This window comes from Phascolarctos cinereus, unplaced genomic scaffold (genome assembly GCF_003287225.1).
Source record: "Phascolarctos cinereus isolate Bilbo 61053 unplaced genomic scaffold, phaCin_HiC Scaffold_7;HRSCAF=346, whole genome shotgun sequence".
Taxonomy (NCBI): domain Eukaryota; kingdom Metazoa; phylum Chordata; class Mammalia; order Diprotodontia; family Phascolarctidae; genus Phascolarctos; species Phascolarctos cinereus.
Window position 1 is genome coordinate 52,827,653 of NW_027556180.1, and position 25,926 is coordinate 52,853,578.

General features: G+C 38.4%; 1 protein-coding gene across 1 annotated transcript in view; it reads left to right on the top strand.

Moving 5' to 3' along the window:
• Positions 1–25,926, top strand: part of SLC9A9 (solute carrier family 9 member A9) — a 745,308-nt gene that overhangs the window by 270,650 nt on the left and 448,732 nt on the right. The window lies entirely within an intron of this gene.

Here is a 25,926-nt window from a genome sequence, read left to right on the forward strand (position 1 = left end):
TCAGATAAAGGGCAGCCTTTATTTCACCCCATAGAAAATGTAGAAAGGCACAAAGAATTTATAGGAGCCCATAAACTGATACAGAAAATGCACAAAGCATGTACAATAGCCCATAAACAAAATTAACAAAATTATTTTATTTGAGTTTTACTTTTCCACCAAGGTATCACAGTCTTTTAGACTCAACATTATACCCTGCTATAGGAAGGGAACTGAACTTGGGGTTTGGGGGAGGATAATATTGACATTCAAGTGGATCCTTACCTTTCCCAAAGGTCCTACATAGTTCTTTCCATTTTGTAGTGCCATCTTATGACTTCTTGGCCTCCCACCAGAAGGTAAACATACTTTGGGGTTGCTGGATGAGAAAGCCCCTTCCACTCATATCTGACTCACAGTAAAAGTCAGGAACAAAAGACAGCTCTTTAATTTCTCCATGCTGTAGCCTTAGTCTTTTATTAATCCTTCAGCTTCAAGGATGACTGAAAATCCTGGAAACCTAAGGAGTTTTCTTTTCTTTTAATCTTTCTCTCAATCTCTCTCTCTCTCTCTCTCTCTCTCTCTCTCTTCTCTCTCTCTCTCTCTCTCTCTCCCCCCCTCTCTCTGTCTCTTTCTCTCTCCAAACATTTATTATATTTCCAATTGAATAAAAGCCTCACAATAAGTATTCATAGTCTAGCAAAACATATACCTACATTGATAAAGTCCAAAAATGTGTGTCTCATTCTTCATTTTAAATCTACCACATTCCTGTCAGGAAGTTGATGGTAGGGCCACTCCTGAGGGAAGATGACATATAAAGGGAGATGAAATGTATGGGGGGGGGGATGAAAATATACTAGGGAGCTGAGCCTTGTTAGAAGTGAACATAACTGATATGTGTATTTCCTAAAATGGAGGTTCTGGGGAGGAACTCCCCAACTGGAAGAAGGCTACAGGCATTGCCATTGTGAAAAGGCCACTGGGACATGAGTGGAAAAGTAATCTTGGGAATCAGGGGCTAAGCTGAGTTAGAAGTGAGTGATATTTGACAACTTCCAGGAGTGAATATGTATTTTTTAGTGCATTACTACTTAGGGGAAGTGAATACATAGTCTTCCTAAAGTAGAAATTTGAGTACTCATGACCATGTCTACTTCAATAAAGGAGGAAATAGCAAGCTTGTTAAATTTGTAGATGACATAAATCTAGAAAGGTTATCTAATGCTTTGGATGACAAAGGAAGGATTCTAAAAGACCAAATGTAAAGTTTTACACTTTGGTTCAGGAAATTGATCTCACAAGTACAAGATGCAGTGATTGTACAAGATAACAAAACTGCCTTTAGTTCTGTACTCAGCCCAGTCAGATGATTTCTTGACTATTCTGTTTCATTATGGTCACTCATTTTAGGAAGGGAGCTGTTAAATTGGAAACTGTTTAGACCAAGGCAAGTAGGAAGGTGAAAACTTGGTATCAAGGCATATGAGGATTGGTTAAAGGAATTAGAGATCTTCAGCTTGGAGAAAAGGAAACTTAAGGGTTGTTTAATAGCTGTCTTTAATTATTTGAAGGCCTGTCACTTTGAAAAGAGATTGGACTTATTTTCCATTTTTTGTCTTTGTATCTCCAGTACTTAGCAAAGTACCTTGTCCCCAGTGGATTCTTGTTGAATGAATGCATGATGAATGAATGAATGAATGAATGAATGAATGCTCAGTTCCAGAGGAAAGAACTTGGAGTAATGGATGGAAGTTACTAAAAGGCAAATTTAGGATATAAGGAAACATTTCCTAATAATTAGAGCTGCCTCAGATAAGAGTGGGGTTTCTTCTCATTTGCAATCCTAAATAAATACAGGATGCTGACATGCCCAGATATACTCTCAGGACAAGCTTCCTTTTATAGCCAAACTCCTAGAAAGAGTAGTTTGTGGTTACTGATTCAGTTTGTCCCCCCCCAGTTAATCTTCACCTTCCTCTACAATCTAGCTTCTCTCCTTAATTCTCTTCTGAAAAGACTCCAGGGTCACCACTGATATCCAAATTGACAAACTCATTGACTTTTTTGTTCAGTATTCATCCTTCTTGACCTCTCTGCAGTATTTAGCACCATTGACCCTGTATTTTTACTTATATTCTAGCCTTGACTCCATGTCCTATTTTTATTCTAGTTCTCTTCCTATTTATCTTGCTGGATTTTTTTAATCTTTTTATCTAATTTATCTAATTTCATCTCTTGTCAAGTGTCAGAGTCCACCAAAGCTGTCTGAATTTCCTTTCTTCTCTCTCTGTCTCTGTAGGTTTTAACCTACACTCCATGATTTTTAAAAAAATTTTGATCACTATATTTCAATATAATCAGCATCTTGTATAATTCTACATATTTTATTTTTTGCATTTAAAACCATTCTGAGGCATCCATAAGCTTTACCATATTTGCCAAATGGATCCATGATACACACAAAAGGATTAAGAATCTTTGTTCCATATGGCAACTCAAATATTCTCCATCATGACCTGTATGCAGCTAATTCCCAGCTCTGTATCACCAGGCCTTGAATTCCCCCTAAGCCTGAATCCTGCATTTCTGCTACCCCGTTAGAGTATAAGCTCCTCGAAGTAATGAAGTACCTTCTTTTGCTATTTGTACACTCAAACTTAGCAGAGTTACTTTCACATATAAATGCCCTCTTGCTTCATTGATTATGTGGCACTTACATCTCTGGAATACCTACATCTGTGTGATACAACCACCATACCAACCCTCCACATAGACTCAACCTGCCCAAAATTGACCTTACAACCCCCGCTACCTCCAACCAACCTGTTTCTCTTCCCCACTTCCGTATCTCTCTTTCTGCCTGCATTATCTTTGACTCTTTTCTCTATCCCCCCTTCCCACATCATATAAATAATCAAACCCTATTGACACTACTGTTGTACCCAGTGAGTAACTGTTTAACAACTGGTTTTTTCCCCCGCAAAAAATGTACTCGCAGCACAATCTTAAGATCAATCTGCATTAACATTTTCTTCATCACTTTCTTAAATCTAGACAATCAACAAAACATAAAATTAAGCCCTGATCTGTGGCAGTGGTGGTGGTGGGTGTTCACTCATTTCAGTTGTGTCTAAGTCTTCGTGACTTAGCAAAGATATTTGAATGGTTTGCCATTTCCTTTTCTAGCTCATTTTGTTAATGAGGAAACTGAGGCCAACAGGGTTAAGTGACTTGTCCAAGGTCATATAGATAGAAAGAATCTGAAGCCATATTTGAACTCAGGAACATGAGTCTTCCTGACTCTAGGCCTGGCACTCTATCTATTTCTGAGGTATAAATGTTCGTACTGAAAATTTGATAATCAGTTGCTGATTCCAGCAGTTTCCTGCTCATGCCTATCCATACTCTATTTCTTTCCACTCTCTCTGCCATAACCTTAGTTCAAGCCATCATTGCTTTTCACCAAGACTATTGTAAGAGTTTCCTGTCTTATTTCTCTAACTCCTGTCTCAACACCAAATTCATTTTTCATATCAGTGCCACAGTAATTTTCCTAGTGCATAAATCAGTTCACATCATTCTACTATTCAAAGATTATTATACTATTGCAGACTAAATAAAATAAAAACTCCTAAACCTGGCAATCAACACCTTATTTAATCTATCTCCAAAATTATTTTACACTAATTCTCAACTGTTATTTGGTTTCCAGCCACATTACATTTATTTACTATTACATGTTTTCATCCCAGTCTGTCTCACCTCTGTCTATCTATGCCCTGTTTCCCATCTCTATCTCTGCCTGTTGAAACCATTCTTTTCCTTCAACACAAAGCACAGGTATAAACTCTTTCATAAAGACTTCTTTAATTCCTTCTCTCATTCCCCTATTTAGAATCAAGTCAGCAATCCACAAGCATTTATTAAGTTTATATTATAGGACTGGTACAGGTGTTAAAAAATGAAATAGCTCCAGTCCTCAAAGAAGGATAGACAACATGTACCCATACATAAGTATATTGAGAATGTATTTTGTAAAATGAAGACAAGGTAATTTTAGGAGGGACTAGTCTATTTCTTTTGAACCCCCCCTACCATAAAAGTGGCTTGGTATAGTGGAAAGAACATTGGACCTAGATTCAAAAAGAACCTGATTTCAAAATCCTGCCTCAAAAATTTACAAGCTATGTGATCACAAGCAAGTCTGTGAGCCTCAATTTCCTCATTTGTCAAATGAGGAAAATAATATTTACATTTCCTACCTCACACAGCTTTTGTGAAGATCAAATGAGCTAAAGTATGCAAATAACCGGTGAACCCTAAGCACTATCGTAAACACCAGCCATTATTATTTCTTAATTTTCATGATAGTGATTTATGTCTTGTTATTATCAGTTGACTATAAGCTCCTTGAGGGCAGGAACTGTTGTTTCTTTCTCCTTTGAATTCCCAACACCTAGTACAGTGGCTTAGGATTATAGGGTCCTGGCTCTAGAACCAGAAGGTAACTCAGAGACCATTTAATCCAATCCCCTCATTTTATGTTCAATGTAAATTGAGTGGAATTACCTATCTGGGTCTGGAGCAAGGTCTTGTACCTAAAATAGTCTGGTCAGAGGAAGGTATTGTGCTAATGCCTTATGGAAATATTCAAATGAAGTAATTTTCCAGATAATTGAACTCACACTTTTAAGTACCAAAACGTTTTAAAACCATTTTGGTGCAAATATTTCCAAAATATTATGCATTTCCATGCCTTTAAATTGTTTATTCATATCTTTTGCTTTTATGACTCCATCATTTCCTAATCTGTTCCTCCCCCTCACCACAACCAGAGGCAGTAACATTCTATTATATGCATATACTACAATCTGCTTATCCATTCCCCTATTGATGGCCATCTACTTTGTTTCAAGCTCTTTGTCATTATAAAAAGAGCTATTATAAATATTTTATATATATATATATATATAAAATATACATATACATACACACATACACATATGTGTGTATACATATACATATATGCATATATGCATATATAATATATAATATGTACACACACACACACATACATATATATATGTATATAAAATCTTTTCTTTCTATCTTCTACCTCCTTGGTACATACATCCAGCAATGGGATCTCAGGGTTACAGGGAATGGATGTTTTAGCCACTTTCCGAACAGAAATCCAAATTGCTTTCCAGAGTGTTAGACAAATTCATAGTTCCAGCAGCAGGATCTTTCTATAACCCCTTCAACATTATCTATTCCCATCTTTTGCCATTTTTGACAATTTACCAGGTGTGACATGAAACTTTGGGTTATTTTGATCTTTTTTTCTGTCAGTGATTTGGAACAACCTTTCATGTAGTTATTCATAATTTATCTTTCTCCTTTTGATGTTTATTTGCTCATATCCTTTCCCTGCTTGTCCACTGGGACTGACTCTTGGTCTTACACGTTTGTGTTAATTTCCTATATATCTTCATTATTATACCCTTATCAGAGATATCTGATGCAAAACTTTTTCCCTCAGTGGTCAACTTCTCTTCTTGTTCTGTATTGTTACTTGCTTTTTTTTAAAAAAGTAGTAGATTCTGAATATAATGTTATCTTTTTGTAATGATTCAGGTAACCAGTCTGAAGATTCATTGTTGAATGTCCTATGAATGAATCATTGACTACCGAGTTATGTTTGCCCATGGTCTAAATTGCTCCAAACTACCATGGTTTTAGCATTTCATGTCTTCTCTTTGGAGTTATTCTTTCCTTCCTTCCAAAACCTACATCTCCCATCTTCAGGCTATCATATGTCAATTCTCCTTGCTCTCAGCGTGCTAGCTTTTAGAAGCATCCCAACCCCTGTCTAACTTGCCTCTTCTTAATTGTTGTGGGTAAGGAAGCTAAATAACCACACTTCTTAGAACCCTGTCTAAAATAGGCCTGATTTACAAAGATTAAAAATGGAGAGTTTCAACCATCTCCTAAGAGTAAGGTACATGAGCTTGAGTGACATGTATTTTACAGACTCACAGGCTGTTTTAGATAGCTGAGTTTGCCAGATAACTGACCTCAACAAGTGAGGTATTTCTGTAGCATCGTAGTATATCACTGCAGTGGAAATCTCTGCTGTGCTGGGTGTAGTTTATATCCTTCCCATACTAATAAAAAGACAAAAATCCTTAAATCGTTCTGGAACACTCTTGAATGCCATGTGAGCAAAGACATGACCCAATTACAGCACATTCAGAGAGCAATTTCTCCTCTTTTTATTAGGCAATCAGTAAGATGTACTGTATTGTCTGTTAGAGGGCTGTGAATTAAACTGCCTGGTAACTGGAGAGCTGCCTCACACAGTCTATTTTCCTCCAAGTTCAGGCATCTTTGAATGCTAGCTATAACCGTGGTCTACTTTGTGACTCATTAGAGGAGGGCAACAGAAATGACTGAGAACTAGAAGGATTGATTTATAAAAGAACTAAGTATATACAGCCTGCCCAGATGATAAATGAGAAAGGAGGCAGGAGAGAAGAAGGAACAGGATTAAAAATGGAGGCAGATATACCCAAAGTAAGGGAAAAGGATTGCTTAAGACATTTAACCAGAAGCAATAAGATGAAATTAAGTCCAGGAAATATTAGGCTTACATGTCATGGATGATGTCCTCCTGGGTCACATTATTCTTCGAATACTTTCCCAAGGGAAATGAAGAAGGACCAATTATTTGGGTAAATTTCCAGTTCTTCTGTGCTCTGTGGCAGGCAATTGACTAATTAATAACACAGACACCCATTGGCACGCACAGAAAACAACCTAGTACAATCCCATAAATCTACTCCATGTTTCTTTTTATTCTGATTCTGTCAAAGTGTATCTGATTTATGCTACAAGGTCAACCACCCCAGATCTATATTATGGTAAAGCGGGAAGTCCTACCAATTTCTTTAACATTTTTTATTATCTCTGCATTGGTTGGAAATAATCACATCTTTACTGTTGCTGCAGTCAGGATTTTGACTGGCAGGAGTGATGCATGGGGAGGGGGAGGGGAGGGGAGTGGCAGTGATAGGACCTTTCTTCCCAGGTTTTTCTCCGTTGATCATATGGGGGTGGGAAAAATATCTCTTCTTCTGATTCTGAGTCATTTATGAGCCAGGTCAACAGTTTAAAGAGAAAATGATCTTACAGTGCTCTTCTGTCCCTTTAGATTCCATTACAGCAGAAAAGAACTTGGAATAGGATTCAATTCAATCCCACCAGCGTTTATTGAGCATCGGCTACAGATATGCCTCAAACTCTTTCATATATGGGATTTGCACTCTTACAATATAATTCAACAGTCATTTAGAGATATGTACGTGTGTGTGTGTGTGTGTGTGTGTGTGTGTGTAGATACACTAGATGCCGGGAATACAAAGATTAAAATGAAAGAGTCCCTGCCTCTGAAGAGCTTATATTCTACTCTAAAAACCATACTAACCCAGTACCAAGAGCCATAGTAATCAGGTACAGAATTTGTAAATGTTTATAAATCTTGAGGAGTACAGGCACATACTGGTCTTTTGAAACAGTAGAAGTAGTGCTGGATTTGAAATCAAAATACCCGGATCAAATCTCAGCTCTACCACTGAATGGCTTATTGATTTTCAGTAAGACACTTTTCTCTGAGCCTCAGTTTCCCCATTAACCCAATGCCTATTATGATAGGTAATGGGGACACAAACAAAGGAAATGAAATCATTCCTAACTTCGAGGAATTTCTATTCCGCATTGATGAAATTAGTAGATGGTATTAGTATGGCATCTTTAGTATCTTCTACCATTGATGTTCTGACATTCCTTGGCTCATTGCTAATCCCTCAGCACTTCAAGAATGTTAACCAGTAAGGTGGCTATATTAAGCTGTTTCAATAACTGTGTAGTTGCCATTTGGGGGAATGAATCAGAATATTAAAATGTCCATTTGAATATTTGGAATTTCTTTACAATGTTGTTGTTGTTGTTGTTTTCCATTTCTAAACCTTTATAAAAAGAGCAGAGCCAAAGCTTACTTAGTTACGCTCTGATAATATGTCTCTAACCATGGCTCAGCATGCTTAGGCAAGGTAATCGATCGTTGTGAAGCCACTCGCCATTGGAAAACAGTCTCATTCTTAGTGATACTTCCCAGAGTTGTGACACCAAACTGGGAAGGAATGTGAGCGGTGTATTATTGGGAGACAACTGCAGTCAGCGTACATGCTTGCCACACATTTCAGCACCCACTCTTTTTCTAGGGGGAGGAGGGAAGAGGAAAGAAAAACCCAACCTAAGATCAAACTGATTAGCTCCTTGAAAATACATTGGCATTCTGAGGTTACTCTTTAGATAAGCTGTAGTTGTAGCTTTAGCTTTTTATTTGGAATATTTAAATAGAAAACACCCTGTATACTATAGATTCTCTCTGGTAAACTAGAATAGATTTCAGTGAGTGGTGCCTTACAGTTTGCCCTCTGGGATGTATGAAAATGTAACTTGGTCCAAATCGCCTGGGAATGCCTGTACGTGTCACTTTGAATTCAATCAGACTCACTGCAGGGATTTCTGTCCATTTTGCCATAAACAAAGTGGGGCTGTGCAGCAAAAGGCTGGTACGATAAACAAGGCCGTTGGGGAGCATCAGTAGCCGCCTCAAAGGAGAAGCAATCACTGAACCTTCTCTGAAACCAGCACATCTAATTTTGGCAGCCGAGTTTCCTAAATCCCACAGTTTCTAAATAGGCTTATGTCAGACAGAAGTGTATAGGGCAACGCATGCTTTGAACACCTTATCTGCCAGTCAAGAGAAATCTTCAGAGTATGAAAATAACTGTAAGAACAATGATATGAAACACCTGTAGAAGATTGGGCAGAGCCAGGAAGGCTCTGATTTGAATCCTACCTCAGACATACTATACGACCCTGAGTAAATCATTTAACCTTTCCTCAACCTTCAATCCTCATTTGTAAAACAAGGTTGATGAAAACTGTAGCACTTTAATACTTGGCGTTATGAAGAAAATCAAATGAAATGGTGTGTAATAAAGGACTTCACAAACCTTGAAGCTCTTTATAAATGACTGCTGTCACTTCATTTTGCTGCTATGAGACAATGTGGTATGGTAGAGAGAAAGCTTGCCTTAGTGATAAGATGTTAAGTGTAGTTGTCCATCTGCTCTGATGGAGGGAGTTTCCTCCCCAGGAGCTCTCTAAACAAACAAAATAACAGATCTGCAACTACATTGTTGTTGTTGCTATTATTATTAATTATTACATCTTATAGACAATATCCCAAGTTAATTGGGCCAGAATCATTAATATAAACCCAAGGTTGGAAAGATATTTGGTCGGGTGTGGCTGACAACAGACAGAAAGAAAACCAATTATTGCTAACAGTCTCTTCCCTCCAGATACTCTTCTTTGAATTCTGTGACATTCCTTCTACTTTGCTCATTCTTCTTCCTACTCCTTCTCCTAGAATGGGGACATCACCCAAGGCTCTGACCTTGGCCTTCTCTGTACAATTTCTCTCTTGGTGATTTCCTCAACTCTCAAGGTTTCCATTATAACCATCACATCCCTGTAGGTGACTCCCAACTCCATACCATCAGTTGTGACCTTTTGCTTGAGCTCCAATGCTCCATTCCTTAATTGCTTGTTGGAAATCTCCACTTGGTTGATCTGTCATCATGTCAAACCAAACGTGTTCAAAACTGAACTTAGTCTCTTCCTTCCCTAACCTTTCCCTCCTCCTCTTACAGTATCTTGTGCTCCCTTTTTCCTGATCTCATGGGCTTGGAAATTCAGGCATATTTTATTCTTTCCTTTTCCTCACCCCCACCAGCCAATCAGTTATTAAGTCCTGTTGTTTCTACCTCTAAACTATCTCGCACATCCATGTCTTCCTTTCTACTCTTTCTGCCACCACCTTAGTCCAATTGCTCACTATCTCGCACCTAGACTATTATTATTTTCTTATACCGGGGATACACTCCCTTTCACTCACTCTACAGAAGAGTCAAGATTGCTATTGCTTGTTGCTATTTCTCATATACATCACATTGTTCCTTATCTCCCTGCCTCGTCTCCTAAGCCTGAGAAGTGCTCCTTCCTAACTCCATTTCTCAGGATCCTTGGTTTGTTTCAAGACTCAGCTCAAGCATAACCTTGTATGTGAAGCTTTTCCTGATTAAAAATAAAATAAATAAAACATAAAAATAAACAAAATACGTGAGACCTTTCCTAGTCATATCACCTCCTAGTCATTTCCCTCTCCTCCTCCCTGCCCCCCCCAAAAATCACATTGCATCTATTTTGTAGTTATCTATAGATGTCCATGTTTATTTCTCTCACTGGAATGTAATCTCCTTGAAGGCACAGGTGGTTTCACTTTCGTCTTTGTATTCTCAGTTCCTTGCACAGTAGATGATTAATAAATGTTTTATTTTTATGTTGTCTTCCCCTACTAGGATATAAGCTCTTCAAAGGTAGGAATTATCTTTGTTTCTGCTGGCATTTGTCTTTCCCAGTGCTCAGCACCATGTCTGGCACACAGCTAGCAGTTAATACATGCTTTTTGTCTTGATTTGTCTTGAAAAATTAATTCATTGGTCAGACATAGTCTCCTAGCTGCTTTTCCTGCCTCCAATCTCTCCTCTCTCTACATTGTTGCAGAATTATTAGGACATGTACCTGCTCAAAAATCTTAATAGTGCCCCACTTCTTGGGGTTTTTTTCTTGTTTTTTTCTCTTTTTTTGCTAGGCAATGGGGTTAAATGACTTGCCCAGGGTCACACAGCTAGTAAGTGTTATGTGTCTGAGGCCGGATTTGAACTCAGGTCCTCCTGAATCCAGGGCCGGTGCTCTATCCACTGCACCACCTAGCTGCCCCCACTGCCCCACTTCTTAATGGATAAAATGAAAACATCTCATCTGGTATTCAACTGGTTATCTTCATATTTTGCTTCCAAACTTTATGTTACATACTAAAGCATTCTACATTCTAGGAAAACTAGATTACTCACGGTTTCCTAATCTCATCTAGTTCTCTTCCCTCTTTATATTTACACGTACCACTCATCATGCCTAAAATTCATTTCTACTTCATCTCTGCTTATTTTTAAAAAAATCTTTTCCTTTAGTGTCCAACTCAGATGCTTAATTACAAGGAGTTTTAGTCAATCTATGTAAATGATTTGTTGACTTTGCAGATGGCAAATGGCAAATGTCAACATATTGGCCCTGACCAGTATTATTTCTAAGAGATGTTTAATACAAAGAATTTACTAGAGTGAAGCCAAAATATTCTATAACTTATCTCAGCCAGAAAACACTTGATGACTCCTTTCCAAATGTAGAGACATGGTGGGTAAACACTGTTTTAGAGTAGAAGCTTATTTGCAAAATATAACAGCTGATGAAATAAAATAACAGTAATAATAATATCACAATAATGGTTAAAAAAAATTAAGGAAAAAATTATCCTACATTAATATTGGAGTGAATCTGACATAAGCCAGACCATTCTGAGAACTTTTGAAAATGGCCCCAGAAGGACAAAAATAATATGAAATGGAACAGATCTTCCAGAGATTTTTTAGATATCTCTTTCTGTCAATTACAGTGGAGCCATCAGATTCAGATTCTACCATCTCAGTACAGTGGCACGTATGAAGATGAATTAAAAAGAATGGCTATACCTGATTCAAAACTGAAAAAAAATATGTTGGAGGTGACATAATTTTAAAGGCATTGAAGGATTTATTTCAAGATATCATAAAGAGGGGTAAAATTCCAAAGCATGCAATACCCCAGATCATGTTTTAACACCTAAATAGCAACTGAGAACCAGTAAATCCTATAACCTCATGAACCATATGCCTATATTTTCATATTTATATAATACTTGTAAGAATGGTTTGTGCACCCATTGAGAGTATATTTGATGGAAGGATGAGAAGGGAATGAGAAGACTTTCAAAGAAGATACTACAGCAGGCCACATTAACAATCACATATGCCAGAAATGACAGACAATATAAAATCATTGTATATTGCTTATTTACTTTATAAATGTAATTTAACTCAATAGAACAAAGTAAGTTCTTTCCAGTAAATAGTGATCACGATGAAATTTACATTTTTGAACATATGGGTGGGGGAAACATTGAGTATCAACATCAAGTGAGGCTAAGACAAGAAGATACAAAGACACAGTTTTACCTAAAGTGTCTCCCAGTGTTATAGAGATCTCCTGTATATAGGTTAAACAGAAGAGGAATTCCACAACAATCTTTAGATGTTCATATCAAATGTCATTTTTTTTATTTCATAGAGTCCTAGAACACTAGATGGTCTTCTCAATGTGATCCACATTAATTTGAAAATAATCAGACCATCTATCCACCTGAAAGACAAAGTGGACCAAAAAATTACACAGATTACACAGATTAAAACCTATCAATAAATGGGTAGTCCATTAAGTTGTTTTGTTCATGCATACATGGCAACATGGGAAAGATCTATGATTTCATGCTAGATTACCAATGAAAATTATAACCCATCTACATTATTATCCAGTAAATAAGTTTTAGAGAGTTTTCTAAAGTTTAAAGAAGGTATGTAACTTGCCCCCTGTCACACAGCTGGTAATTTTTAGAGACAGAATTTGAACCCAATTCTTTTTTTTAATTATTAATTTATTTTGAATTATCAACAATCACTTCTATAAGCTTTTGAGTTTTAAATTTTTTCTCCCCTTCCCTTTCCACCTCCCTCCTCAAGACGTCATGCAGTGTGATACAGGCTATACATGTAAATTCCTATTAAACATATTTTCACATTAGTGATATTGTAAGGAAGAATTAGAACCAATAGGAGGAACCACCAGAAAGAGGAAACAAAACACAACAGAAGGGGAAAAAAAGCAAATAGTATACTTCGATCTGCATTCAAACTCCATAGTTCTTTCTTCATATGTGGATAGCATTCTCCATCATGAGGCCTCTGGAGATGTCTTAGATCCTTGCATTACTGAGAAGGGTTAAGTCTATCAATATTAGTCATTGCACAACATGGCTGTAACTATATATAATGTTCTCCTGGTTCTGCTCACTTCACTCAGGATCAGACCATACAAGTCTTTCCAGGTTTTCCTGAAGTCAGCCTGTTCATCATTTCTTATAGCACAGTAGTATTCCATTACATTCATATACCACAACTTGTTCAGCCATTCCCCAACTGATGGGCATCCTCTCAATTTCCAATTCTTTGCCACCACAAAAAGAGCTGCTATAAATATTTTTGTACATGTGGGCCCTTTTCCCACTTACATGATCTCTCTGGATATAGTCCTAGAAGTGCTATTGCTGGGTCAAAGGGTATGCACATTTTTTGAACCCAATTCTTCCTGATTCCAAATTCATCATTGTCTACCCTATTGCCCATTGCCTCTACTTCTGTTCTCTGTAGCCAAGCAGAATAAATCTAGTTTGGAGTCCTTATTCCAGCTCTTCAGATACTTACCAATTTGTCTATTTTTTTCTCCATGGAAATCTCTCACCCACTACCTACCCCAAGGAAGAACCAATTTCCTTTTGTGTTTTAGTTTGACTATTGAATTTAGAATCCAGAAGAACTGAGTTCAAATCCTACCTCAGACACTTACTAGCTGGGCTAATGCCTAGGCAAGTCACTTTACCTCTCTGAGACCTAGTTTCCTCATCTGTAAAATTTGGGTAATAATACCACCTACCTCCCTGGGTTGTTGTGAGGATTAAAGGATATATTTGTAAAAAGTTTAGCAAACCATAAAAATCATAAGTGTTATGTAGCTTATTTCAGAATGAAAATATTGATATCAATATGGTTCAGTTCCTCCAGTAATACATCAGTTCTTTGATCATTGGATAATAATGCAATACAATATAATTTAACAGGCATTTGTCAAGCACCTATAATGTAACAAGGACTATACTATGCCTATAATGACAAAATGAAAAAAAAAAATGGTAATAGTAAGATCACAGTTACTGGAGGTATATAACATGTGAGCAAGGAAGCATAGACATGATCATTTGAAAGGATAGAGAGAGTACTCACATTTGAGAGATCAGGAAACTTCCTTTAAGAGTTGACACTGAGCCTTTGAAAGAAGCTACAGATTCTGAAAAGTAGTAGGAAGGAGAGAGTACATTATAGACAGAAGGGAGAGCCTATAAAAAGTAATGGAAATAGGGGAACACATCTTACTTTGGGGAGCAGAATGGTGGCCAGTTTGTGTAGCACATAAAGTGAATGTTGGGGTTGTTGTGAAGCAAGCCAGGAAAGATAAGTTGTAGCCAGATTGTGAAGGGTTTAAAATGTCAAGCGGAGGAACTGATATTTAATCCTAGATTAAATAAGGAGCCTCTGAAGGTTGTAGAGCAGAGATGTAACATAGTCACACTTGTGCTTTAGGACAATTATTCCTGTAGCTTCATGGAGGGTGAATTAGAGAGGGAAGACACTGTAAACCAATCATCTAATGGGAATATATAACAAGAGTCTCTGTAGTCCTGAACTAAGGTAGTGTCCAGGCAATAGAAGTGAAGGGGACATAGGACTATGAATCCATCAAAAATGGAAAATATAATTGTTAGGCTACTTTCATCGGTCTCTGGAAAGTCAAGGAAGATTGGAGAGGTATCTAAGGATTGGAGAAGGACAATTGTCCTGATCCTTCTCCACTCTCCTCCTCTCCTCCAAAAAAGGGTGGTGGGACAGAGAATGGAGCCTGCAAACTATATGAACTTTGATCACTGGCAAAATTTTACAATGCATTATTAAGGAATTAGTGAACGAACTTCTAGAAAGGGAAGTGGTGCTCACAAAGAGCCATCATGACTTCATCAAGAATAGTTTGTGAATTTGAAAGCATCTCCAATGCTATTGTTGCAGAAAAAATGGTGCAATAGACAATAATGTAGGTAGATAGATTCAAACTTGGTTGAATGCCTAAACCCCAAAGAGTTAAAGATTCAATGTCAATTTGGAAGGAGGTCTTCAATGAAGTGTCTGAGAAATAAGTGTGTGGCCTTATTTTGACCACCATTTTTATCAATGAAATAGATCAAGTCATAGATGGTTCACTTATTAGCTTTGCAGATAACCCAAAGCTGGGCATGGAGGGATAATTAATACATTGAATTAGGATTCAGAAAGATCTGAGGTATTAGTAAACTTCAAGCCTGGTATGAGTTGAAACACTGTTCTATGGTAGTCCAAAGAGCTATATGGTCTTAGGTTGCATGAAGAGATACATAGTGTTCTACACTCAAGAAGTGATCTTGACAATCTCTCTGTACTCTGTACGCAAGAGTACTCACATGATCTTGGTTCCAAAGGCCACATTTCAGGAAAGATCTTGATAAGCTAGGGAGCAGCAGGAAGATGCTCCAGAATGTTGGAGAGCATTGGAAGCAACCAGAATGTTGAAGAGCCATATATTCATGGCCCTGGAGGACTTAAAGGAGGTGAGGATAAGAAACTTTGATGGGAATGGGCGTGGGAGTGGGGGAGGTGTAGTCCATGATAGCTATCTTCAGAAGAGTTGCCACATCGATACAAGAACAAGCTCATACTATTTCTTCCCAAAAGGCACAACTGTGATGGTAGGTAGGAATTTCAGAGAAACAGATTTAAGCTTGAGACAAGGGGGGGAAAAGCAACTAGAGTTATCCCCAAATGGAATGTATGACCTTAACAGGTGGTGGGAATAACCTTCACTGGATGTTTTAGGCAAAGACTGGCCAACCATTTGTTGGGGTATGATACTGAGAGGATTCTGATGGTTGTACTTGATGGCTTCTGAGTTCATTTTCTAATTCTGAGACTCTGTGGCCTGACATTTAGAGTGCAGTTAGATTAATATATGTTAATGTTTATAGAAAGACTAAGACTTGTTTTCTTCTTAGGACTCTCTGTCCCTTTTTCTATCACTGAAGAAAAAGAAGAAAAAGGGGCTACAAAGGGCTGAGGGTCAAGCAATCAATCAATAAAATTTTATTAAGCACTGCTGTGTGCCAGACACTGTGCTAAGCTCTGGGGATAAAAAGACAATCAAAAATACGGCCTTTGCTCTTGAGGAATGTAATTAGATTACATTATAATCAAACAACTATTTACATACAAGAGATGCAGAGAGTAGATGGAACATAACTTTAGAAGGAAGACTGGCAGTGGGAGGGATGTGAAAGGCAGCATGCAGCAGGTAGGATTTGAGCTGAGTCATGAAGGAAGCCAGAAAGCAAAGGTGAGGATGAGAGATGACTGGTACAAAGGAACACAGGCTGGAGATGTGGCATCACATGGGAGGAGCTGCAAGCAGGCCAATGTAGCTTTGGAATGAAAGTCAGTAAAGCACTGAAAGACCAGAAGGGTAGGACAGAGCCAGGCTGAGAAGGGTTGTGAAAGCCAAACAGAGTATTGGAGGTAATATGGAGCTGCTGGAGCTTAATGAGTAAATGGAGGTGAGCACTCCTTCCTTTGGTTGGAGAGAGTGGGAGGTGGACTGCCGGCTCATCCCTGCTCCTCCTCTATTTAAAGACGGCACTGGCGAATTCTCCTCATCATTTCCCGGCCTGGACTTCATCATCTCCAGAAACTCACCATTCTGCTAGGTGAAATCAACTCAGAAATTCATAGCTCCTCAGGTCATTTCCCACCCCAGCTGCATGATTTCATCACACCCCCCTGCCAGGTAACAAGCTTTCCCCTTTCAGTTTCTTTTTATATATTGTCTCCCCATCTTAGAGTGTGAACTCCTTGAGGGCAGGGGAAGTTATGTCTTTCTTTGTATCTCCAGCACTTAGGGTAGTACCTGGCACATAGGAGGCCTTAATAAATGTTTATTGACTCAAATTCTGACTTTGGTAGTGGCAGTGTGAGGTTGGGGTATGAAGTGGTCATAACTGCACATTAGCAAGATCATTTTGACAGGTAAGTGGAGGATGGACTAGAGTATGGAGAAGGGAGGCATGGAAACCAAGAAGCTTATTCCAACAGTCCAAGTGTGTGGTGATGAGGGTTTGTACCAGAGTGGCAGCTGTAAGAGGAGAGAAGGGGATGTAGACGAGATGTATCGTGAAGGTAGAAATGACAAGAGATTGGACATGTGAGATGGGGGGAGGTCAAGGATGGCTCCCAGATTTCAAGTCTAGATGTCTGGAAGGATGGTAGTGTCCTCAGCAGTAATAGGGAGGTTTGGAAAAGGAGAGGATTTGGGGGGAAAGGCAATGACTTCCGTTTTGGACATGTTGAGTTTGAGATGTGTAAACACTATCCATTTGGAGATAGTGAGTAGGCAATTTGGTATGTGACACTGGTACTCAGGAAAGAGGTTAGGCCTGTAGAAATTGGAGCTGATAAGCTGATGAGTTAGAGTAGGAATCCTTAACCTGGAGTCTGTAAACTTGTTTTTAAAAAATAGATGTATAGAAAGACAGATATAGATAGATAGGTAGATAGATAGATAGATAGATAGGTAGATAGATAGATAGATAGATAGATAGATAGATAGATAGATAGATAGATAGATAGATAGATAGATAGATAGATAGATTAGATAGATAGATAGATAGATAGATAGATAGATAGATAGATAGATAGATAGATAGATAGATAGATAGATAGATAGATGGATGGATGGATGGATGGATGGACACATAGCTGTATTTCAACACTCAGTTTCTTTTGTAATCCTATATATTTCATTTTATACATTTAAAAACATTGTTCTGGGAAACAGTCCATAGGCTTTGACAGACTGCCAAATGGGTCAGTGACACAAACAAAAATTTAAGAATCCCTGGTGTAGATGGAGGAGAGAAGAGGCCCCAAGACAGAGCTTTGGGGGATACTCAGTCACTTTTTTGTATTATTCTTTGTTAATGAGTTTACATGGCCAAAGAATTCATCATCTATTGGTCAACCTGCTAATGTTTTGCCTCTTCATCCTTAGCTAAGGTGATCCTTAGAAAATGGATATAGTCTGTTCCTGGGACCAAATAGAAAACTATTCTAATATGGAAGAATCTTCCAGAGTGTGCTCCTCACTGGCATAGACTCAGAGAACATAAGGTCTCTTCATCCCCATGATGAAGCATTGGAGAAGGACTTCTGTGTATGCAACTTGAATAATACAAGATCCCTTTTGGAACCTTGTTCACTCCATTAGTGATTAGATGAGTCTGGTAGGCTGCTAAATGTTTGGATGAATCAGGCAGTCTGTTAAATGTTTTGGCAGCCTGGTCTCTGTCTGTCTCTCTTTTCACATGTCAGTGAGGTTGTTATATTGATACCATTCCTCTTAAGGGTTCCAAAAACCAGCATACTTATGTAAATTATCTGATCTTCTATAAAGAAAGATTCATTTTCTCATCTTCAAAATGAGGGGGTCTCTAGGGTTTCTTATATAGCTTTAAATTCTATGAAATTGACACCATCATTTGCAAAAATCAGACTAATGACTTACTATGTACCATTGAGGAAAAGAGTGATACTTGGCCAAACAGAAGAAAGATGTTTGTACTTTTATTTCTTCATTTAGTTTATAACTTCTTTGGAACTGAAGTATCCAGGAGTCTAACTTTTGTTGCAGTCAGTGGTACCTTGAGTTGGAAACTTGACAGCTTCAATAAGTAATGAATAAGACTTGGAAATGTTTCTAGTTGTGTAATTTTCCTTCTTTCCAGAATTTTCTTTTTAACAGATCAATAATGTTACACAGCTGACTGAGTATGCTGTAAACTGATAATAAATAGCTTTCCTATTCCCTACCAGTTTAAATGCTTATTAATTTCAACATCACTATCCTGAAAAGAAATGCAATAATATGTTATCGTATGTAGCCTTTCCTATACCACATGTATCCCTGAACTCTTTGGAGCAGTAAATAATCAGGTTACAAAGCTAATTTTTGTAAGTGGTAGAGGGAGGGAGAAATGAAATCTATACTGAAAAGCGGTGTCAGATAAGACTGGAAAGAAAAAGAAAAGGTGGAAAGATGTTTTACACAGCAGGACAGGCAGAAGAGGGGAATCGCTCTAAGAATAGAAAGAGAGTAAGGCAAGACCAAGAGATCCATATCAAGTAGATAGTAATTGGAAGACAGGTAGCTGAAGCTAGAGAGGAAAGCTCCAGCTACTGGTAATGGGTGGTGAAAGTTCTATGGACACGTCAATGAAAAGATTTAGAAGGGAATTGGGACAGCTTAGAATTTGAAATTTATTCAGAATGGGAGAGGTAAAAGGATCTTGTTCCTCTGGATTACAGAGCTGAGAATATCTCCTGGGTTTACCCAATCAGCCTTCCGACAGGGGCTGATCACTCCCAATAAATTTCTTGAGAGCAAGGACCATATTTTAACCTCTATGTGTTTCCCCTATCTCCTAGCTCAGTGCTTCTTAGCACATAGTAGATCTTTGATACTTGTCATCTTAAGTATTTCACACTACTTTTCAGGATTTAATTACTTCTGTAGATTTCATGTCATTTCTTCCCTTTCTCTCACACTTAATTTTTTTTTTGCTTTGTAGCACTCTGATTAAACTGAATAATTTAATGACAATGATGATGTCATTGATACTTCTGGACCCCCTAACTGAGCAAACTATCTTTCAATGGATTATTTAAAATGAATTTAACTTGGTCAAAATTGATTTAACTGAACTCTGTAGTACTGTAATTAGGCTCTGAAGTGGGAATAGATGTTTTGAGAGATGTGTTACACTCCATTAGGAAACCATGACCTTACCAAGTAAATTTTAAAATCTGTTCTAAAAGTTGTGCCCTTCTCAGATATGAATCTTAATGGAAACAATTTCTACACCAAAACTAAGCAATTTAGTCAGTCAAGGAATATTTATTTAACAACCACTCTTTGCAAAGAATGGTGCTGGGGGAGATACAAAGATTAATAAGACCGAGTCCCAGGTAAGAAGATCGTGCCTGAGAATGGAATTTGGGTTTCTAGACCACAGCTTTAAAAAATAGGAATGACAGGTTCTTGGCCAGGGATGGAGTGTGTCTAACTGAGGCTAATAAAAATGCGTGTGCCTGAAATCTTGCAAACATAATACAAAAGAGGAGGGAAGAAACTGACTGCCTTTGTCAGCCAGACAAAGCTAGATACCTTCAGTACTTGATAGCTGTCTTCAAGTGTTTAAAAAACTATCAGGAGGAAGGGAGATTAGACTTTTTCTTTTTGGTCTCTGAGAGTGGGACTAAGAGCAATAGGGGGAAATTTCAGAGATAAATTTACATTTGATGTAAGGAAAACCTTTCTAAAACGTAGAGAGATCCCCAAAATGGAACAGACCTTCTTGGGAGGTAGAGGGTTACCTCCCACTGGAGGTGTAAACACAGAGGCTAATAACCACTTGCTGAGTGTTACTTTAGTTACTACATGACCTTTGAGGTCTCTTCAGTTCTCAGATTCTGCTTGGCCCCAGAGGGTAAAACTAGCAGCAGTGGATGGGAAGTACAAAGAAGCAGATTCCAAAGAATAAGAACAATTCTAAATTGGGGTGATGGATTGTTCCCCACTAGAGGTCTTTTAGCAATGTCTGGATGGTTCTTCACTGAGCTCTCGCTCGGGTTACAAGTGGACCAGGGAGCACCTCAGTGAGCCAAAAAGCATTTATTAAGCTCTTATTATGTGTCAGACTTTATGCTAAGTATCAGGAATATAAAGAAAGGGGGAAAAAAATATGGTCTCTTCCCTTAAGGGGCTCACCTTCTAATGGGGGAGACCATATGAAAACAACTACACACAAGCAAGACATATACTGAGTAGATGGAAGATAATCTCAGAGTCCCCTTCCAGCTCTGAGTCTGATAATAGAGATTATGTCATTTATGCCTGAGTTTCTGTGATGGTTATTTTCATGAAGTTTATAGTCTAGTCATGCTAAATATGGCTGTACAGGTTCACAGCTAAAATATTTTTTAAAAAGAATTGTGCCAGATCCCTCTGCTTCTTGTATTTTAAAGAAGTGAAATCAAAGTTGCTTGCACACACACGCATGCGCGCGCACACACACACACACACACACACACACACACAGAGCACTTTCATTAACACCCCCACTCCATTCACCGCTTGCTTACACTCAGCTAAAAGGAATCAAAGGGTACTTCCTTCCCACATTGTTCTACTTAGGGGCAGCAAGCACTGCCAGAAATGAGATAGAGAGCCCAGTGGACCTAAGCCTTCAGCCTTAGGGCACATTGGAAAGGAAGCTATAAGTAGTTGAAAGCCCTTTGTAACAGAATCTTTCAGCCTTATGGGCCATTTAACAGTCTAAGTCTTCTTTATTACAATATCTCTATTCTTCTGGAGTAATACTAAATGAATTTCTAACACATTCTTCAACAATGATTGCTGACCTACTTGGAAGTCTTCATATGGACAAGCATCTTGGCATTATATGTGTTGAGTTTTCTGAGGATATACTTATTTCAGTCTGTGTAAAAGAAAATCACAACTCTGCCATTTCATTACTATTTATAGGATCTGGAGCCACAAGAGACTTTAGAATCTATCTAGAGCAGGGGTGGGGAAGCTGTGGCCTTGAGACCACATGCGGCCCTCTAGATCCTCAAATTCAGCCAAACTTGGATTCAGTCAAGGGTTACATGTGGCATTGAGGTCATAGATTCCCCATCCCTGATTCTAGTCCAAACCTTATATTTTACAGGTGAGAAAACTGAAGCCCAGAGAGTGTAAGGGGCCTGCCTATGGTCATATAGATATTAGATGAGCTAGAAACAGTAATATTGTGCAATGGAAAAGTAATAGATGTAGATTCAAATTCCAACTTTAATACTTACTAGCTTGGTTTCATTTAGACCTTGGTTTCCTCATCTGTAAAAGTAACAGAGTTAGACTAGATTACCTTTGTCATTTGTACTTTTGCAAAATATTTCACATATGCCCTTTCTTTATACTTCTTTTTTTGGAGGCAATCTGGGTTAAATGACTTGCCCAGAGTCACCAAGCTAGTAAGTATCTGAAGCTAGATTTGAACTCAGGTCCTCCTGACTCCAGGGCCAATGTTCTAGCCACTGCACCACCTAGTTGCCCTCTTTCTCTATTCTCTTAATAACCACCACCCTAGGATAAGTGCTTATCAGTCTCTTGCTTGGACTATTGCAAAAGCCTTCTGACTGATTCCCCTACTTCCAGTCTTTCCCTAGTCAGTCCCATCCATCCTCCACTCAGCTGACAAGGTGATTAGAAGGTAATGTTTCTGAAGTGGAGGTCTCACCAAGTCACACTTCACTCACCTACTCAGTGACCTCCAGTGTCTTTCTTTCACTTTAAGAATCAAATAGAAATTCCCCTATTTGGCATTTAAAGCCCTTTACAACCTGGCCCTTCTTGCCTTTCTGGTCTTCTTATACCCTTACTCTCCTCCTCACACTGTACAATCAAGCTACACTGGCTTATTTGCAGTTCTTAAACACAACACATCATCTCCCATCTCCATGTCTTTGTACCAGCTGTCCCCCATGCCTGGAATACTGTCCTTCCTCAACTTCCCCTCTTGGTTTCTCCTTCAAGACCCACCTCAAATTCACCTTCCTCACTTTGCATTTCCATCCTCTCTTCTTCTCCCCACCCCCCTCAAGTAGCTAATGTCTTTCCCCTTAGAGTATCTTCATCTACTCCATATATATTTTATGTACTCTGTGTGTCCTCTATGTATCGTAATCAAATGTGATAAAACATTTAGCACAATTCCCGGCAAGTGGTAGGTGCTTAAAAATACTTATTCCCTTCCTCTTCTGTGTTGTCTACCCCCAATAGAATGTACACTCCTTGAACTCAGGGTATATTTTCTGCTTTTTTTTTTATTTGTATCCCTAGAACTTAGCACAGTGTCTAAAATATAGCAAGCTCTTAATAAGTACTTGTAGACATCTAAAGGATGTCTAAGCGTTCATGAAGCTTCAGATCTACAATTCTATGATTCTAAGTAGCAGTCAGGAAGTGAACCCAAGACTTCTGGCTCCAAACCCAGTGTTTAGTTTAGTTTTTTTTTTCAATTCCATTATTCTTTTCCTACTTATAAAATCATAATCTGACCACCAAGCAGTTGTTTTGTATAATGGTTGAGCCCAGCCTATGAATGGGCCAAAAAGACTGGGAAATAAAGATTGTTAATAGTTAACTATGTTATCTTGGAAATGTCCATGCTGCATTTCCTTTCATTTCTGTACATATAAAATAAAGATAGCAATGTTGGAATTTGAGGGATGATGAGAAGATAAATGAGCTCAGTTTCTTCATTTGTAAAACAAGGGTGTTGGACTGAATGTCTAAGGACTTTCCCAGCCTGAACAGTCTGTTAAACATCTTAGACAGTGGCTCCACAGTTATCTAAGCTCACTGAGGGTTTTGTTTATCCATTTTACATGACATTTTAATATTTCAGAGCATCCCAAATATGTCTTATAAGTTATTCTTCATAGCAACTCCATGAACAAGGTATGTAGGAACAACATTATGTAATTGCAGAGTAGATTGAGTTTGGCTTTTGTAGGGTCATATAAGGAGTCAATCTCAGGGTCATCAGCCCAATTTCAGAACCACAAATCTGGGTTCTGGTTTTGATAATCAGGCCATACACCAGATCCCCTGTGCCAGTCACACCTGCAAGTTCATTTTTATTCACAGGTAATGGTTCAGCCAAATGTCAGGAGTCTCTTCAATGCTCTGATTGATCTGAGATCCCATTGATTGTGAGCACTCCCTTGAACAATGAAGATCACATGTAGATGCCATCTGGGACCTGTATGATGGGATATGAAGGTGCCACATGATGAGAATTAGAGATAACTAGACCATATTTGCTCCACTGGTATCCATGTGATGGCAGAAAATAGAGAAGCCCTACATCATGGTGGGTGAAGATTTGCAAGAGGACATGGATGAGGATCACATACAAGGGGAGGGCCTAAATTGGTTGCTATCTACAATGTTAGGAGCAATTTTTTTGGGCAACAAGGAGGATATTCCTTGAAAAATCAAAGGAATTTTTCTACTTTTGGATACAAAATGCTGTTAGAGCTAATTCAGGATTTAATTACTCAAGTAGATTTCACTTCTCCTCTATCTCTCAGGGAACCCAGAAACCATCTAGCCCACTCTCTCATTTTATTTTATCTTTAAATTAAATTTTATTTTCACTTCCATATTTTCTCCTTCCCCTTCCCCCAATTGAGAAAGCAAGAAAAACAAAATCCCCGTTTTTAAAAAAGCACATATAATCAAGCAAAATAAATTATTTTATTAGCCATGTCCAAAATGAAAATGTAATATAATAATTCCTTTTAAAAAGTCCTCCCTTTATTTTATAGACAAGAAAATGGAAGCTTGGGAAAGGACCTGTCCAAGTTCACAGAGGTAGGACATAGTTGAGCCAGGATTAAAACCAGAATCCTCTGACTTCAAATCCAGTATTCTTTTCATTGACATCACTTCGCCTCTGCTGTTTCCCTCTGGGAAAAAATGAGGAGGGGCAGGGAAGCCCACGTCCCTGGAGATCCTCAAGCCTAAGCTGTGGCTCTGGGTTATTATTTAAAATCCAAGGCATTCAAGTCAGGTTTTGAGTTCAGCAACTCTGACTCTAGTACCAGTCTTTCCCACACTGCCTGCTGATTGGTTAGCATGCCATAATTTATAACATCTCCAATGCAACAACATGTCAAAAAGATCTTGCAAAATATTTTTTAAAAGATGAGAGAGTATTAAAGGAAATTATGATAACTATGATAAACATGATAATTATGGTAAAGGAAGAGAGGATGAAGGGAGGAGTCACCTTTTGGAAACATTTTTAGATGAAATATTTAGTGTGGTTGTTTTCAGATTCTTTGCCTTCATACCACATGCTACGTGATCCCCAAATGTCTTCCACCAGGGCATCATATCCATTTTTGGGGATAGAACATTTTCAGGACATTAAAATATTAGACCTGAAAGACCTGTTTTCTCCTTCTGTTTTTTTTACTTGGAAGGGCCAGAGAGTGTTTTCTAAACATCTGACTTGGCATGTGGGCTAAGCATCTTTCTTTGTCCTGGATGGCTTTAATGTCAGTGGATGCTGGAATCTCTGATGGGAAAATGACACGACTTTTTCTCTTATTTCTTTCCACTGTATTGAGAAGAGCAAAAACAAAACTGTTTTTCCCTGTCAGCGAGGAATTACAGCATCGTGATAAAATAGACCCACCCTTAAATAGAAAGTGGGATCTGATTTTAAAGCTCTTCAGACCTCATTTTGCACAGAATCCTAGTATGGTGTGATTAGGGGACTTTGTGGGACATCAGATACACAAGTAATTCAAGCCAGTCAGAAGAGAGTACTGCTTATGGATGCTGAATCTTTTACAAGGCATTCTCCTTTTCTTTTAAAGGCGAATGAAGAAGGAGAGAGATAGGGAGAAGTTCTGCAAATATCAGATCTGACACAGTGGTCAGTGTTTGCCTAAGCAAACCAAAACAAGCCCATTACAAATCCAAACAGCTCTCCCCCCCCCAAGCTTTAATTTCTTCTCTATTAGTTTATTAGGCCTGAAATTTTTATAAGAGTCCCACCCCCTCACAAAAGGGTATCCTGAGTCATTTTTTTTAATTTTGCTCCGTCCACCTGCCACAACTTACATTAACACCCCTCGTCCTGGCAAAAAACAAGGGTACAATTACATCTGGCTTGATTTTGTGATGGCTCACGGTAACAGCTGCGTTTCATGTCTTTGTGTGGATACATTTTTTTAAAATGAAAATTGCCATGGCAACAGCAGCAGCCATTCATTACGGGTTGCCGAGGGAGGGATGCTGATATTGGTGAGGGGAGCTGGGCCTTCAGAACAACCT